This window comes from Manacus vitellinus, unplaced genomic scaffold, assembly GCF_001715985.3.
Source record: "Manacus vitellinus isolate BGI_N305 unplaced genomic scaffold, ASM171598v3 scaffold_26_pilon, whole genome shotgun sequence".
Lineage (NCBI taxonomy): Eukaryota > Metazoa > Chordata > Aves > Passeriformes > Pipridae > Manacus > Manacus vitellinus.
The window spans coordinates 3,596,873-3,610,630 of NW_021939960.1; positions in this window are offsets into that span (position 1 = coordinate 3,596,873).

The window sequence follows — 13,758 nt, forward strand, 5'->3', positions numbered from 1 at the left end:
TTACTGGAGCTCCCAGGAAGCCACATTTTGTATGCATGTCTAGGAATCAGCTTTGTTCTCCCTGTTCTATATTCTTTTCATTATTATCCTTTATTACTTGTTGCTTACAGATAATGAAATTACTGCACTAACAGGTGTACCACATCAGGTCCTTTATTTGCAGTGTAATTGTTTGACAATACACGAGTGCACTTTTCTTCTAGTTATAATTCCTAAGGAGAATTAAATTAATGCTTTTCATTTAGCTATTACTTTGCTAAAGAAGTAGCAAAATATTTAAAACTATTTCTTACTAATATTCAGGCAGAGTCCAGCTTCTGGTAACAGACTTTCCTGCCCATTGGGCCATTATAGTGACTTCTTTTTTCAGTTTGATCTGCTCAGCTATTAAAATAATTTCATGATTGGCATGATTTAGTTAGTGTACAGGTTCTTCCTGTCCCTTTGGGTTTATTAGATTGTGCTGTGTCACTCTGGGAGGATTGTGTTCAATATTCCACCATCCTGACATGGTGAATGGAAGTCCTTAAAAAGTTTATGGTTTGTAGAAGTGTTGGCAGTGAGTGCTGAGGGCTTTTCCTTCCCTTTTCAGAAAACCAGCAGTGAAGGAATGTGATATATTGCTGGCATGTGATGCAATTCCTGGCCACAATTGACTGTTGTTAGTGTAAAACAGAGGAGCCCAAACTGACACTTGTGCTCTTGGCCGGGATCGGCGGCGTGGACTGGAACGTTGACTTGGCAAGTTTTAATGGATTCAAGTGAATAGTTTGCTGGAGGATGTTTGCTTTGTTGTGGTTTGCTTTTTGTTGGGGAGGGCAATTTAATTTTCTTTTAATGTAGGTGAATTTGAATGCTGATGAAAGTTGAAAACTGCAGAAGTCTTAGAATCTGAAACCTATATTTTTTTGAGATGCCACATAAGTGTCCCGCAGCATTGCATCCATGTGTCTGTTCCAGGGAATTCACAGAACAGTTACTTTTGTTTCCATGATGTTCAAGCCTTGGCCTCTCTTCTGAAGAGCATAAAAAAGGATCCAATTAGTGTCAGTTGCATAATAGGGGGATGTTTTTGTGATGTGGAACCTGCCCACTGGGAACTGGACTGAAATTCAGCCCAAAGATCAAACGCTGGTCGTGAAACCTGGCCCAGATGTGCATGAGTGGAAAGGGGCTGGAAAGCTGTGTATCCTGAGCCACAATCCTGGGATGTGGCTGGCTGGCTGCACACTTGCAGAGGTTCACTCCTTCCAATATTGGTGCCTCTGAAGCGAAAAATCTGAGGGTGTTCCCACATTCAGAGCCGGCGATGGATGTTCAGAACTGCAGCTCCATTCCCTGCTCACACCAAATCAGGTGGGATATTTCCTGCTGTTTCGTGGGATTTCCAAAAACTACCTTTTCCCCTTGTCCCAGATAATCCATAACAGCATCCACAGCCTCAGACTCTGTGGAGCAGCTGTGGTGTCCTGCTGCAGGTGACAGACACCTCCCTGTGCTCACCTGTGCCACATGCGGATCCATGAAGGGAACCAGAGGTGCTGAGAACTTGGCATTTTGGCTCCATGGAGAACAGTGAACCTTGCACACCTTGATCCTTGCTCCTATCCTGGAGCTGACAGAGGTGGGTTTTAGGGTGGATTCCTGCCTCTCCAGCCGTCTTTTTCCAGAAGACTTCTGAAAATGGCTTGTGTTCAAAGAGTTTTATATCTGTGAATCTTAGTTGAAATTAAACCATGTTTTATAATGTTGCTGGCACAGGGGAGGGTGTAGCAGCCATGAATCTCTGGAAAATAAGACTAAAACCCTTCAGAGAAAAAGCAGTGCCCCCAGCAGCCATTGGGGAGGCAGAGCTGAGGAGGAATATGTAGTATCTGTTCTGGAAAGACTGGAATTAGTGACATTCTGCTGATAAAATTTAGCTTCAAGGGTCAGACTTCATTCTGTAATATGTTAATGTTTATTTTCCATTATTTATTTTTTAGGAGTAAATGTAGAACTACCTCCTCCATACGAGGACTGAAGTTTGGGAGTTGTGCAGTGGGAAAATGCACGTGGTTTGCTAAGGCAGTCTGCTTTGGTCTCCAGCTTCCACACTATGAGATCATCACATGCCAGTCAAATTGACAGAAAAAAAGCTGAAAGTTCCCTTTAAAACATGATGCTTGTTAGATTAAAATATTTCTTATTAATGTCCTATTCTTGACAACTGAAGGAACACAGTTGTCTGTGAGTGCCCTGCCTTGCTTTGCAGCCCAGACACCAGTTGCAGTTGGTATATTTTACTCCAGATTCAGAGCTGTGGTGACCCTGCCAAATAGTTTCTTAGTTGCATTTAAAAATAAAAAGGCTGTTTAGACATTACAATCCACAGAGGGTCTGAAGTCAGTGTGCCCTAAGATGAATACAAATCACAGACAAAAAGTGTTTTGTTGGGAGGATCACAAATGGAACTGATTACTGCTAGACAGTGTGGATTTCCTTCTGGAGGATGGAGCTGATAGAATTCCTTCCTGACAGCTAGAAATTATAATTGAGTTGGGGGATTTTTTTCTGTGTTTCAAACTTTACCAACCTTCAAAATGAGTAAGAGGGATGGAATCCTAATCAGTCTGCAGTTCTGCCTATAAACCAGGATTTAAAACTAAATATCCATCCAAGTGCCCAGTTCCTGTGGAGGTACTGCTGACAATGTCAGAGCTGTGGTTTTGTCAAGCATTTAACTTCATGTGGCTTAAAGTATCTCTTACAGGTCAGTGACAGAATTCAATTTACAGATTGACCACAGATCTCATTTGGGGAAGAACCGGTTTCATTGTGGCATTGAGTAAAATGGAATGCTCTTTTTAAAATGTTTCCCTACCAAGTCTTTGCTACACATTTAGCAGAACTCAACCTTTGGGAAAGCTCTAAGAGGTTTTCTTAAGAATTATGGATGCATTGGTGAAGAACAACCCCTTCCCTTTGCAGTAGTGTTCATCTCTGATTGCACTACTACTTTTTCCACCCAGTTTTCCCCTTCTTCCCTCTTGTTTGCCTCCTCCTTTCTGCTGCCTACAGAAATCAGACTATGCTTTGCTCGATGATGGAGGAGGGCAGGGAATAGGGAATGATCAGGGTAATGATGGTCTGGTTTTTCAGCCCTCTTTGCTCTTTTGGGACTGATCTACCTTTCTCATGCAGCCAAGGACAGGCCACCTCACCCAGCTGAACTTCCTCCATCTTCCAGGCTACTGAGTTTGGGGGCAGTTTGAGTCAGGATAGGCCTGGAGCTTGTAATTTCTTGATCAGGAAGAATTTCTTCACAGAAAGGGTGGTCAGGCATTGCCGAGGGAGGTGGTGGAGTCCCCATGCCTGGAGGTGTCCAAGGAACAACTGGATGTGGCACTCAGAGCTCTGGGATGTATTTTCCAGCCTTAATGATTCCGTGAAAGGCTGACTTGGCTCTGGAAATAACTATGGTGTTAGCCTAAAATAGAAACAATTTGAGTGTTTCCCTAGCAGTCATGAATGTCACATTTTTATGCCATGAGTTACCTCTCTTTTTTAATTAAAAGTAAATTTTTTAATTAAAAGTAATTCCAAGGAATGACTTAGTCCCAGTGATAAGTGGGGTTTGCCCTGCCTTGGAAGGGCTGTGCTGGACAGGATGGGTGTAGCTTTCTGCAACTTGCCTACAAAGCTAAATAAATGCAAAGCAGCTTATTGCTCAATTATGCTGACTTTAGCAACTAGGTAGGACAAATTAAAAAAAGAAAAAGAGAGTATCTAGTCTCAACCTGGGTATTTAATGGGTCCCAAAATGTGCTGAACTCTTTAGTCTAAATGGGCTCTTTAGTGTGGTGTCAAATAAGTTAAAAAGCAAGGGAGCTTTACAAAACTGCCTTCATTGTTTAAACTTGTCTCACACGTTAAGGCTAATGTACATTTATTCAGACTGACAAAGTGCTGAATTTACACAACAGGGATAGTAATAATTAGGTCAGATACTTTTTAAATGGGGGAGAAGAGGAGGGTGGAAATACTTGACTCTTTTATGCTTATGAATGGAAATGATTATTAGCACTGGCCAGGCCAGTGTGCTGTTCTCACCCCCATCGATTCCCTTTCACAGCCAGTGCCCGTCCCTGCTCCCACCCTGTCTGCTCCAGCTGCCAGTCAGGCTTTGCAGTACATGTTACTTGTGAGAACACGGTATTCCTAATGTGATTAACATGTATTTTTAGTGAGCCCAGAACTGTCCTTTGAAGTTGGTCTCCTCATCCCTGCTGGGATCTGACTGGGACCAATAAATTACATTAACAAAATTGAAAACTCGGTCATTATAACTGCATTGTCTGTTCAAGCTGATGAAGTTGAGCTCTAATCTTTCACTTAAGGCTACCCAGTTCTTATATATTTATTGTGTTTACCTTAATTGTTCACATCCCTGCAGTCCCAGGTGAGAAGAGGTGTCTGTACCTTGCACCTTTCTCAGATATTTGGTGTTGGTGACCCCTAGGACAGAATCCCGGATTAGTTAGTCCATGGAGCTCATCCAGCACAGCAGGATTTGTTTCTCCAAGACTGTTTTTTCTTGTCTTTCCTAATATTTGAACAAGCACTCTTGTTTAATTCAGTGAAACAGAATCTGCTTGCATTTGAATTGTGGTCGGCAGCGGGCATGCTGGGCTGGTTGGATCTCTTAAGCTGGAGCCATTTACTTTCCCACTGAGATTTAAGCTACTCCAACCTCATTTGGTTTGCATGTCCCCATTCTTTTAGGAATCATTGAACACTCTCCATCCCTCCCGACTGGCTGCAGCAGGGAGGCTGGGCACAGCCAGCCTGGCATTCTTGTGTTTTCCGTAAAAAGAGCTGGAATTTGACTGAATGGGGGAAGATTCAACTTCCCCAGCTACCTCAACTACCCTGAGAACAAGCACCTGTAAATGAATGAGGATTCACCCGGGAATTCATCCTGGGGAATGCGACATCCCCAGCAGGGAGTGAACAGAGGCATCCCGAGCATCCCGAGCATCCTGGGGGCTGTGAAATGTATGGATCCCGAAGGGAATGGCTGAGCTGGAGTTGCCGCAGGGCGGGGCGCTTGGCTGGGTTTAGTCTTTTGAGGCTTTTTCTTTTATTTTAATTTTATTTTAGGAATTTTGAACCAAACTGCCCCCGCGTCCCGAGGCCGGGATGCACTTCCAGGCGGTGGCCGGGAGGTGGCGGCAGCGGCCCGGGCACGGGGCACCGCCGGGACGGGGGGACAGGGAGGGGACAGAGGGGGATTGGGAGGAATGGGGAGGGATAGCAGGGGACAGGAGGAGGAAAGAGGGGAAACAGGGGTTGGACAGGACGAGCAGGGTCCGTCAAGACCCCCTGCCAACCCAAATTCTGCCCTCCTAAAAGTCCTTGTTCGCTTTGGTGCCCAAAGTTTCCCGAAACTCCCCAACCGTGCTGTGAGTCATCTCCGTTTTTCAGGCGTGATCGATGTCTCGGCTATTAACAGCCCTGCTAAAGCTTTCCCTGCTGGCACCTACAGGAATGTGCCCTGATTCCCTGCGAGCCCAAGTGACAAGGAGATGGTGCTGCAGCACCATGCGGGGGCCGGGGAGCAGCGGGAGCTGAGACAGAGGTTTGCTGGGGTGTCTGCCCCGAAAAATCTGGGATCTCAGCATACTTCTATTGTCCCTGTTGTCCTTTCCTTATTTCTCAGTTGTTTGCATACATAGGTTGTTTGTATGCACTTAATACCGGGAATGCATCGCAATTACGAGTGGGGAAATACTAATAGTGATAAAGAGCTGGACTGCAGAGAGAGCCAGTGCCCGACTTCTCATAGGATGACTCTTAAGTGAAAACAGCAGGATTTATTTGACTGCTTAATACACTGATTTTTCAAAGCGAGTTGGTCAGAAAATAGAGGTTTCGTTATGCAGAAAATTCCAGTCCTTTGGAGCTTGTTTCCATCCCAGATCAGAATGAAAAGCACAAGCTACTCCCCCAAGTAATGTTCTGTAAGAGGTTGATTTGGGATAGCTGAGTTGGATCCGTTGCTTGAGTTGTTCCAGCAATGTTCAAATATTTTCTTAATAAAAACAAGCTACTCAGAGAATTAACATTTAATATATCTTAAATTTGAAATGAAATCAAATATTTCGTTCTTTCACCCCATAAAAACACTGCAAATAGCTGCATGTTTGGCACTTAAATCCTGTTTTCTGGCATCTGTATTACACTGAAACATTTTCTCCTTGAAATATTTAGTGCTCCACAGCGGTTTTGGAGAGATCCCTGAGTCAAGTTACCTGTAGTTGGAATTTTAAAAACAAAAGAGGGAAAGAAAAACTTGTCTTCTATTTTAGGGTCCTGCAGTACTGGAAATGCAAACGCTGCAGAGTGAATATTTAACTAGTGCATGAGAATCTCAAAAAGTATAAAGCAAATACCATGCAGCCTCTTTGCCTTGTTCAACTAGAGCAGCATTAAGACATTAAAAATAGATTTACAGATTTCATAATGCGATTGCAACATTCACACAGGTTGGGATTTTTAATTTAACTTTGAACTGGATAATGCAGATTGCATGGAGACCAGAATGGACTATATTCTAATGGGAGAATTTGCCTTACACAGGATTAACATATCAAAGGCAGAGGAGGATTTTTGGAGGAGATGGCACAATGATCTGACGTGCTTGTTGGGTTGGCATCCTACTAAAGCTCTTGGCATCAGAGCAGGGTTTCAGACCATTTCAGGCAGTGGGGAATGAGGGAGGCACTTGCTCTGCTTCTGTCCTGTTGCTCCGTGTTGCCCACGTGTGGTACAACAGGCTGGTAAATTTTGCTTCAATCTTCTCTTGGTGTTCGAGGTGTGAGCAAACAGCCCTTTGCTGAGAGGTGGCACCGTCCTGGGGGAAGTCATGCCCCTCTGTGAGCAGGTTGTGTTTTTGCTGGGACTGCCCATAGCTCTCCCAGTCAGTGGTGGTTTGCTTCCATTCCCATCCTCGTGGATTGTTTACTGTTCACTCAAAGATGTTGCCTCTGGAAGCTATGCTTGATGTGAGCCCGAGTATTTCAGTGTTCTCAGTCTTCTTTTGAGGATTTATTAGTACAGCAGGAGTGTGTGTAACTTTTGGAGATGAGGAGCACTCACAGATCCCTTCCCTGCTTTGCTCACTGGAGCTGAGTGCCGGCCCCTGCTCTGCAGTGCCAGTGGCTCCGCTCTGGCAGAGGTGCTGCACAGAATTTGCTGTTACCTGGAGAAGTTCTGCTGTGTTTGTGAGAGATTTCAGCACTCAGCATTGACTTACTTTTAAAAAATTAATGAAAAAAAAAAAACAAACCAAGAAAAGGCAGTGTTTTAGCACTGCAGGTTGGATGAGTTAATAGATGTCATCCTCTCCTGCTTCTTTCCCCACAGCTGCCATCACGCCCTGACTGAGGTGTAGTTGATGATGTTGGCTTGACTGCCAGTCTAAATAGTATTGCTAGAAAAGTAATCCAAGGTAGGGAGGTGTTCAAAGAATTTGTGTCCCTTACAAGAGTGGATAGTTGTGACATTTTGGATGTGCAGTGGCAAAGGTGAAGAGCAGAAGGGACATAGGCAGGTCCTGAGTAGCAAATGCTGGGGTAATGGGGGGCAGCCTGTGCTGCTGTCAGTTCTCCTCTGCTCTGGATACTTCTCCTTGGAATAGACTTTTCAGCACAGCTGTGCTGGAGAGGACAACTGCTCCCCTGCCAACCAACCAGAGTAATGAAATCATTTGCTGTTTCACTCCAGAAGGATCAAACACACTCTTACCACCTGTACTTAGAAAGGAAGGATACACCTCTGAGCCCCTTGCACATGGCAGTAGTGTCATTTTGAAGGTGTTGTGTCTGTCAGACATTACTTTGTATCCCAACACAGGACATCATACTACCTGCTGCCTCCTGAGGAAGTATATTCCTTAGCCCAGTCCCTACCTGTGTTGTAGCAAAATGTCTTACATGAAAATCAACCTCTTTGACAGAAGGTTCTCCTGGACAGCTGAACTCCCAGGACCACATTAATGAGCTTTTTCCTGGCAGAGTGGAAGCAGAGTGTTTGCAAGTACCAACAGCCCTAAATCCCTCTGCCCTCAGACCTTGCAGCCCTCACTGCTGTGGGGAGCTCTGCGTGCTTTGCTGAGATGGTGGCGTGTCAAGATCACAGGGATTATTGTTGTTTTCCAGCAATGTCAGAAAATGGTCCATATGAAAACAACTGAGTGATGGGATGAACAAAAGGAATTATGAAAACTATATAATTTTGTCTGAGAACTCTGATGCCTTCTGGGAAGTATCATATAATACCCAGCATGAAACATCCCATCAAACACGGACAGCACAGACGTGGAGCAATGTTGAGCAAGAAGTTTGACCAGAGCAACGATTATTGATTTCAAAACATTCTAGTGCTGTGTGGCCACAACAATCCGAGGCAAAATTGGAGTAGTCAGAGAGAATCAAAGCAGTGCAGACATGCTGCTCACACGACTGTTGAAGATCACTTCATGCAGATATGCAACAGCTGCAACAAGTTTCATGCGGAGACATGTCTTTATATTGAATTAAAATGTAGGCATGGGCTCTCATAGGGGAAGGAATGCTGTCTGAAAGGAGCAGTGAGCCCTCTGCATCTGCAAGGAGAATTCCTGTTGAGTCAGATCAAAAGTGAAGGAGAGGTGAGCAGTTTTGGTGCCGCCACTTGGGCTGAGGATTGTTTGTGACCTGGGCTATTTCCTTACCTCCTCAGAAATGAAAAATTAGGTTGTTTGTGAGCTTGTGTTGCTGCTGCCTGTGTGATAGTTGTCCTGAGGATAAGGATGCTGTGTTTTGCCAGGGCACAAATTAAGCCCTTGCTTTTACACTTGGCCTTTTTTTAATCTACTCTGCTGCTCCCCAGCCAGCTACAGCAGCTCAGGGGTTCACGGGCCATTTCCAAACGACCTGTGCATGATAACAAAGAAAAACAAACTTTCATTCACTATGTGGCGGTCTCTAACCTCCACTTGAAAGTGTCTGGGGATCACCAAAATTGAACATGCTGAGAGCTGGCCCCTATTAGTAATTAGTCAGATACACCAAACCCAGCAGATCCCTACGTGTGTATTTGTCTGAAGGGCACAGCATTTTCCCAGCGTGGTCATTTTCATGCCAAAATGTTGGATTTTGATGGCACAGAAAAGCTGTCAAGAAGGAGATTGTCACACAATACATCTGAAATGTCACTCTGAAAGTCACTATGTTTTTACATGATTTCTTTGCATTATTTCTTCTAAACCAGAAGTCACCTGGCTGAGGAATCTGGTCTGTGTTGGGTAAAATCCATGATAGTATTTACAACTGAAAGTTGCTGATTTTATCTGTTCTTCTTTTCAAGTTGTCCTGTGTTTAATGACAGCTCTTTTTCTCTGAAATGAAATTTCAGATTTATCTGAAACAAAGCAGCCAGTACTTGTGAAATGGGTTCATTCCTCCCTACTAGATCTGGGTTCAAGATTTAGAGATTATTGAAACTGTTTTCACTAATTCAGCTTGGAGCATTCCTGTAGGATCTTTAACCTCTGAGCATGTTTCCTTTCATCAGCAGGTATTGCAATAGTCTGCAATGACTTTTTCTCCTTTTGGGCAGAAGTTAAGTATGAATTTATAACACGATTGCATTAAGATTTCAGAACTATGCTGCAAAAACTAATCGATGTTGCTGTGCTCTTCCTTGCCTTGAGATTACAAGCAAGTAACACCCCATTTGATATAGTTAAACTTCCCATACCTTGGATGACCTACTGAGCTCCAGAGTATTTTTATTAAGCTTCTCTGAAATAATTTTCAAAGGATGCAAACCTAGGCTTAGCTGTTAGACAGCTGTTACCCATGGTCTTTAAAGAACATGCTGTAACCTTTTTGCTAAACAATCTGCTCAGCTGTTACCAAGTTTTACCCAATATTCAAATGAATCTTACTCCTTTTCAACCTTTGCCAAGCTGAGGTTATTAAGAAAGAGATACAAATTAAAAGGATTAAAAATGCAGCTCTAATTAAACACATATGAGCAAAGGTGGCTCTGCCCTGGTTATCTGTGCACATAGAAATATCACACACAACTTAAAACTGCCATAGTCTCCATTAAGTGCTTGCTAAAGGCACCACCAATATAATAACAAGCCTTTTCTAGAGCTTTTACTATGTAGGTCCTAAAATGTTTTAAAAAATGAAATGAGCCCTTGCTCTCCCCAAACACAAAGGAGAAGAAGCTGAGGCAGAGAGGAAGGAGAGGAGCATTCTACAAACTTGAACTACATGACCTCCTCCATGGGGAAGAGCTCCTGGTTGTCTCCAAAAGCTCTGGCAGTGGCACAGGATGGGGATGGCTTGCCTTTCCCATCAGGACTGATGTTTCTTTTCAGAAGAATGTGCAATGAAAACATATCAAGCCGTTTGGGCTTTCTATGACAAAAGTGAGTTGGTATCTCTTAAATAAGTATCTAAACAAGCCCTTGAAGACACAAAATCACCAAACAGCATGTGTGATCACAGCTCGGCATTTTAAAGGATTAGAGGGGGATTAGGACGTTTGTAAATTCCTCACCAACCTTTTGTAGAGACAGGATGGAATATTTTTTAAAGAATTCACGGGCAGCAACTGTCTGTTAAAAGCCTTTATTCCCCTGATTTGTGCTGGGTGTGGATCGCTTTGTGATATTTTTAAAAGGTAGCATAACACAGCTCATCAATCTAGGCTGCATATAAATCCTGTTTTGTATGATTCCTAATAAGTTTCAAGGGCATTATGCTCCTCATGAAGAGTGGGAAAACCTCCTTGCACTGGAGTATAACAGGTCCTTTCATTCTCCCTCTGGTGCTGCTGGTTTAGCACACCCAGCCAAGGGAATGATATCACCTGGGGAAAAAAAATAAGTTGAGTGAATTTTGATCCCCAAGAAGTGTTCCAGAAAAGCCACTCATATTCTAGTACTTCTGGGGCCAACATATCATGATTAGCTTGAACATTCACAGGAAATAATCAGGGTTCAGCAGACAGGATAACAGGACTTACCTGCTTTTTCTGGGAATGGGAGACAAAGGTGGACAGGAAAGGAGAGGAACACCCTGACTCACACCTGCATCCAGGTGAGATGAGCTGACAGATCATTTGGATATGAAGAGTATTAAACAGGGATGTTCAGAGCATCCCTCAGGCCGAAAGGAATAGGAAATACCATTTAAAAAAAATCTGTTTGCTTGAATGGGTTAATTTTTCAGTATTATTTTTGGCTACTGTCATCCTCTCACCAAAGCTGCTGAGGATGGAGTTTCTATGCTGCCCAGCTCTACCTGTAGCTTCCAGCAAGGTAGAGCAATCCTTATCTATCTGCAGATATGCCAAGGATAAGGCAACAAAAACAGGCTACAAACTTTGGGCTGAGCTTTTAGCTAAATTTTTTTTCCCAAAAAGTCTGAATGTTCAAAGCTCTGCACCTGACAATTTCCTCTGTATTATAATTTTGCTACTGTTTCTTTAGCCAAAAGCTAATCTTGACCATGAAAGGTATTTTGGGTTAAGAATGTGAATTTAAAGCATCCTATCTAGTACTTAATAGCCTGTGTGTGACCACTTACTCCTACTAGTCTGAAGATATCTCAGAGCCATCACCCTTGCAGGTCCTCAGGAACTGGTGAATGTTTCTGGACAAATAGGTGAGCAAAAGCTGCAGCAGCTCTGCCTTTAACAATGACACACCTTCTCAGCAAATTTCCTTATTTCTTTCATTTTTACTCTCGGCATTTACCAAAGTACAAATATAAAGAGTTTTTCTAGAAAAGAAATATGCAGGATTTATATACATATATACCCCTGGAAGTGTTCAAGGCCAGGTTGGTTGGGGCACTGAGCAACCTGGTCTAGTGGAAGGTGTCCCTTCACATAGCAAGGGGTGGAACAAGATGAATTTTAAGGTCCCTTCCAACCCAAACCATCCTATAAATCCTTACTTTAGAGGAGGGAGGGAGAGTCAGCTGCAGTGTCAGGCTTCTGGCCCTTTGCTGTTGTATGAGCTGGTGACTCAGGTATAAATCCAAATGCCTGGGCCACCACCCAGGCAGCACCACAAGGAAAGGAGGGGGTCCCACCCCACGTCTGTTTGACTGGTTCTTTGCTCCCTTCTGGCTCCTCTTCACTTATACTCAGAGCGGTGTTCGTTTTGCCAAATTCTCTGGAGAAGTAGGGCATGGGGATGATAATTTTTGTTGCTACTTGTCCTTCAGACATGGCCCACGAGTCCTGGCCCAGGGCCAGGCTGCAGATGTTCCTGTGCTGCTGGTCCTCTCTAACCAGAGGTGCTTCTCTGTGGAAACACAAACACGGTGTTTCACATGGCCACCCCTTAGGAAATGCAGTAATTCACAGCAGTTTAATTAACCCTGAGAAGCCACTGTACTGAAATGCAGCCACCTGTAAGGGAGAGCAGAGCCAGCACTGGGGTTAAATGGGAGAAAGGTCCCCATTTTAAAGCAGAGGAGTAGGTGTAAACCTTCTCTTTAGAAGTGGGGAGGGATCAGTACTCACAGGCCCACCAGGGGCCCAGCTCATTGCTAATTGCAGCTTCACCTTTTAGCTATATATAAAAAAAAGATAATCCTTGAATATTTAATGTCCTATTTCATCATGACCACAGAGGTTAGTTGGGAAATAGGAATAACTGGAAGAGAGGGGCAGAGACCAGAGCACCACTGGGCAGCCCTTAGTCAGGGTTGAGGCACAGATACCTGTCATCCCTGCTGGGCAGGGCAATGGAGGAGCACCCATCACCTTAAAAAGGTGAGGGTTTTGCTCTTCTTGGTCTGTTTCTCTCCTCCTCTTCCACGCTTTAATAATTCCTGGGTGACTGACAGTGACCTCAAGGTCAGGAGTCTCCAGTTAACAGCCAGGAAATGCCCTTCCCATCGGTCATTATTGTCTAATTAACGACTTGCAATATTTCACAATCAGTGTCAATGACACAAGATGCCATTTGCAGGGGTGGGGGCTGCAGAGCACTTAGCATCTTTCCTGGGAAGGCTGGGCAGTGGGATGCAGAGGTGCAGAGGCTGAGGACATGCCCAGGCTGCTGGGCTCCAGGCTCAGGAGTGCTGCCTCCAGTCCCAGTTATGCCAAGAGGAAGGTTTTTCACAAGTACATTTCCTAGGAATGGTCTCTCCCTCTACCTGACAAGGAAGGTGATGGGAGAAGGAAGTGCATTTCAATGTCCTGGCTGGCTTACACGGAAAAGCAGCTCAGAAACCGCTGTGGAGTAAGGAGGCTCAAAGGTTGGAGATCCCTGCTGGCATGGAGTCCATGGGAGTCCTCTGGGGGCCACTTTAACCCACTAATCCAGCAGAAAATTCACACAACAGAAGCAATGCATGGAGGTATCCAGTAAGTGCCAGGAGCTGGATCCTGCTGCTGGGCTCTCAAAACAAGAAGGAGGAGAAAAACTGCCTCCCCCCCCCAACACACACTTTCTGGCACAGGTGAGCTGTGTTGGTGCAGACACCCACAAAAGAGCAGCCTGAGGCCACGTGCTCTGCAAGTGGATCTGGACACTGCTGCAGCATGCAGCAGCTGGTGAGCATCAGGAGCACAAGGACACATCCATATCCTGCTGAGATGGGGCACACGGTGAGACATGTCCACCAGCACCATGCTCTGTCCTCCAGCCTGCCCTTCGCCACTACCCCAGCCAATTCACCCCTGGAAAAATATCATAAA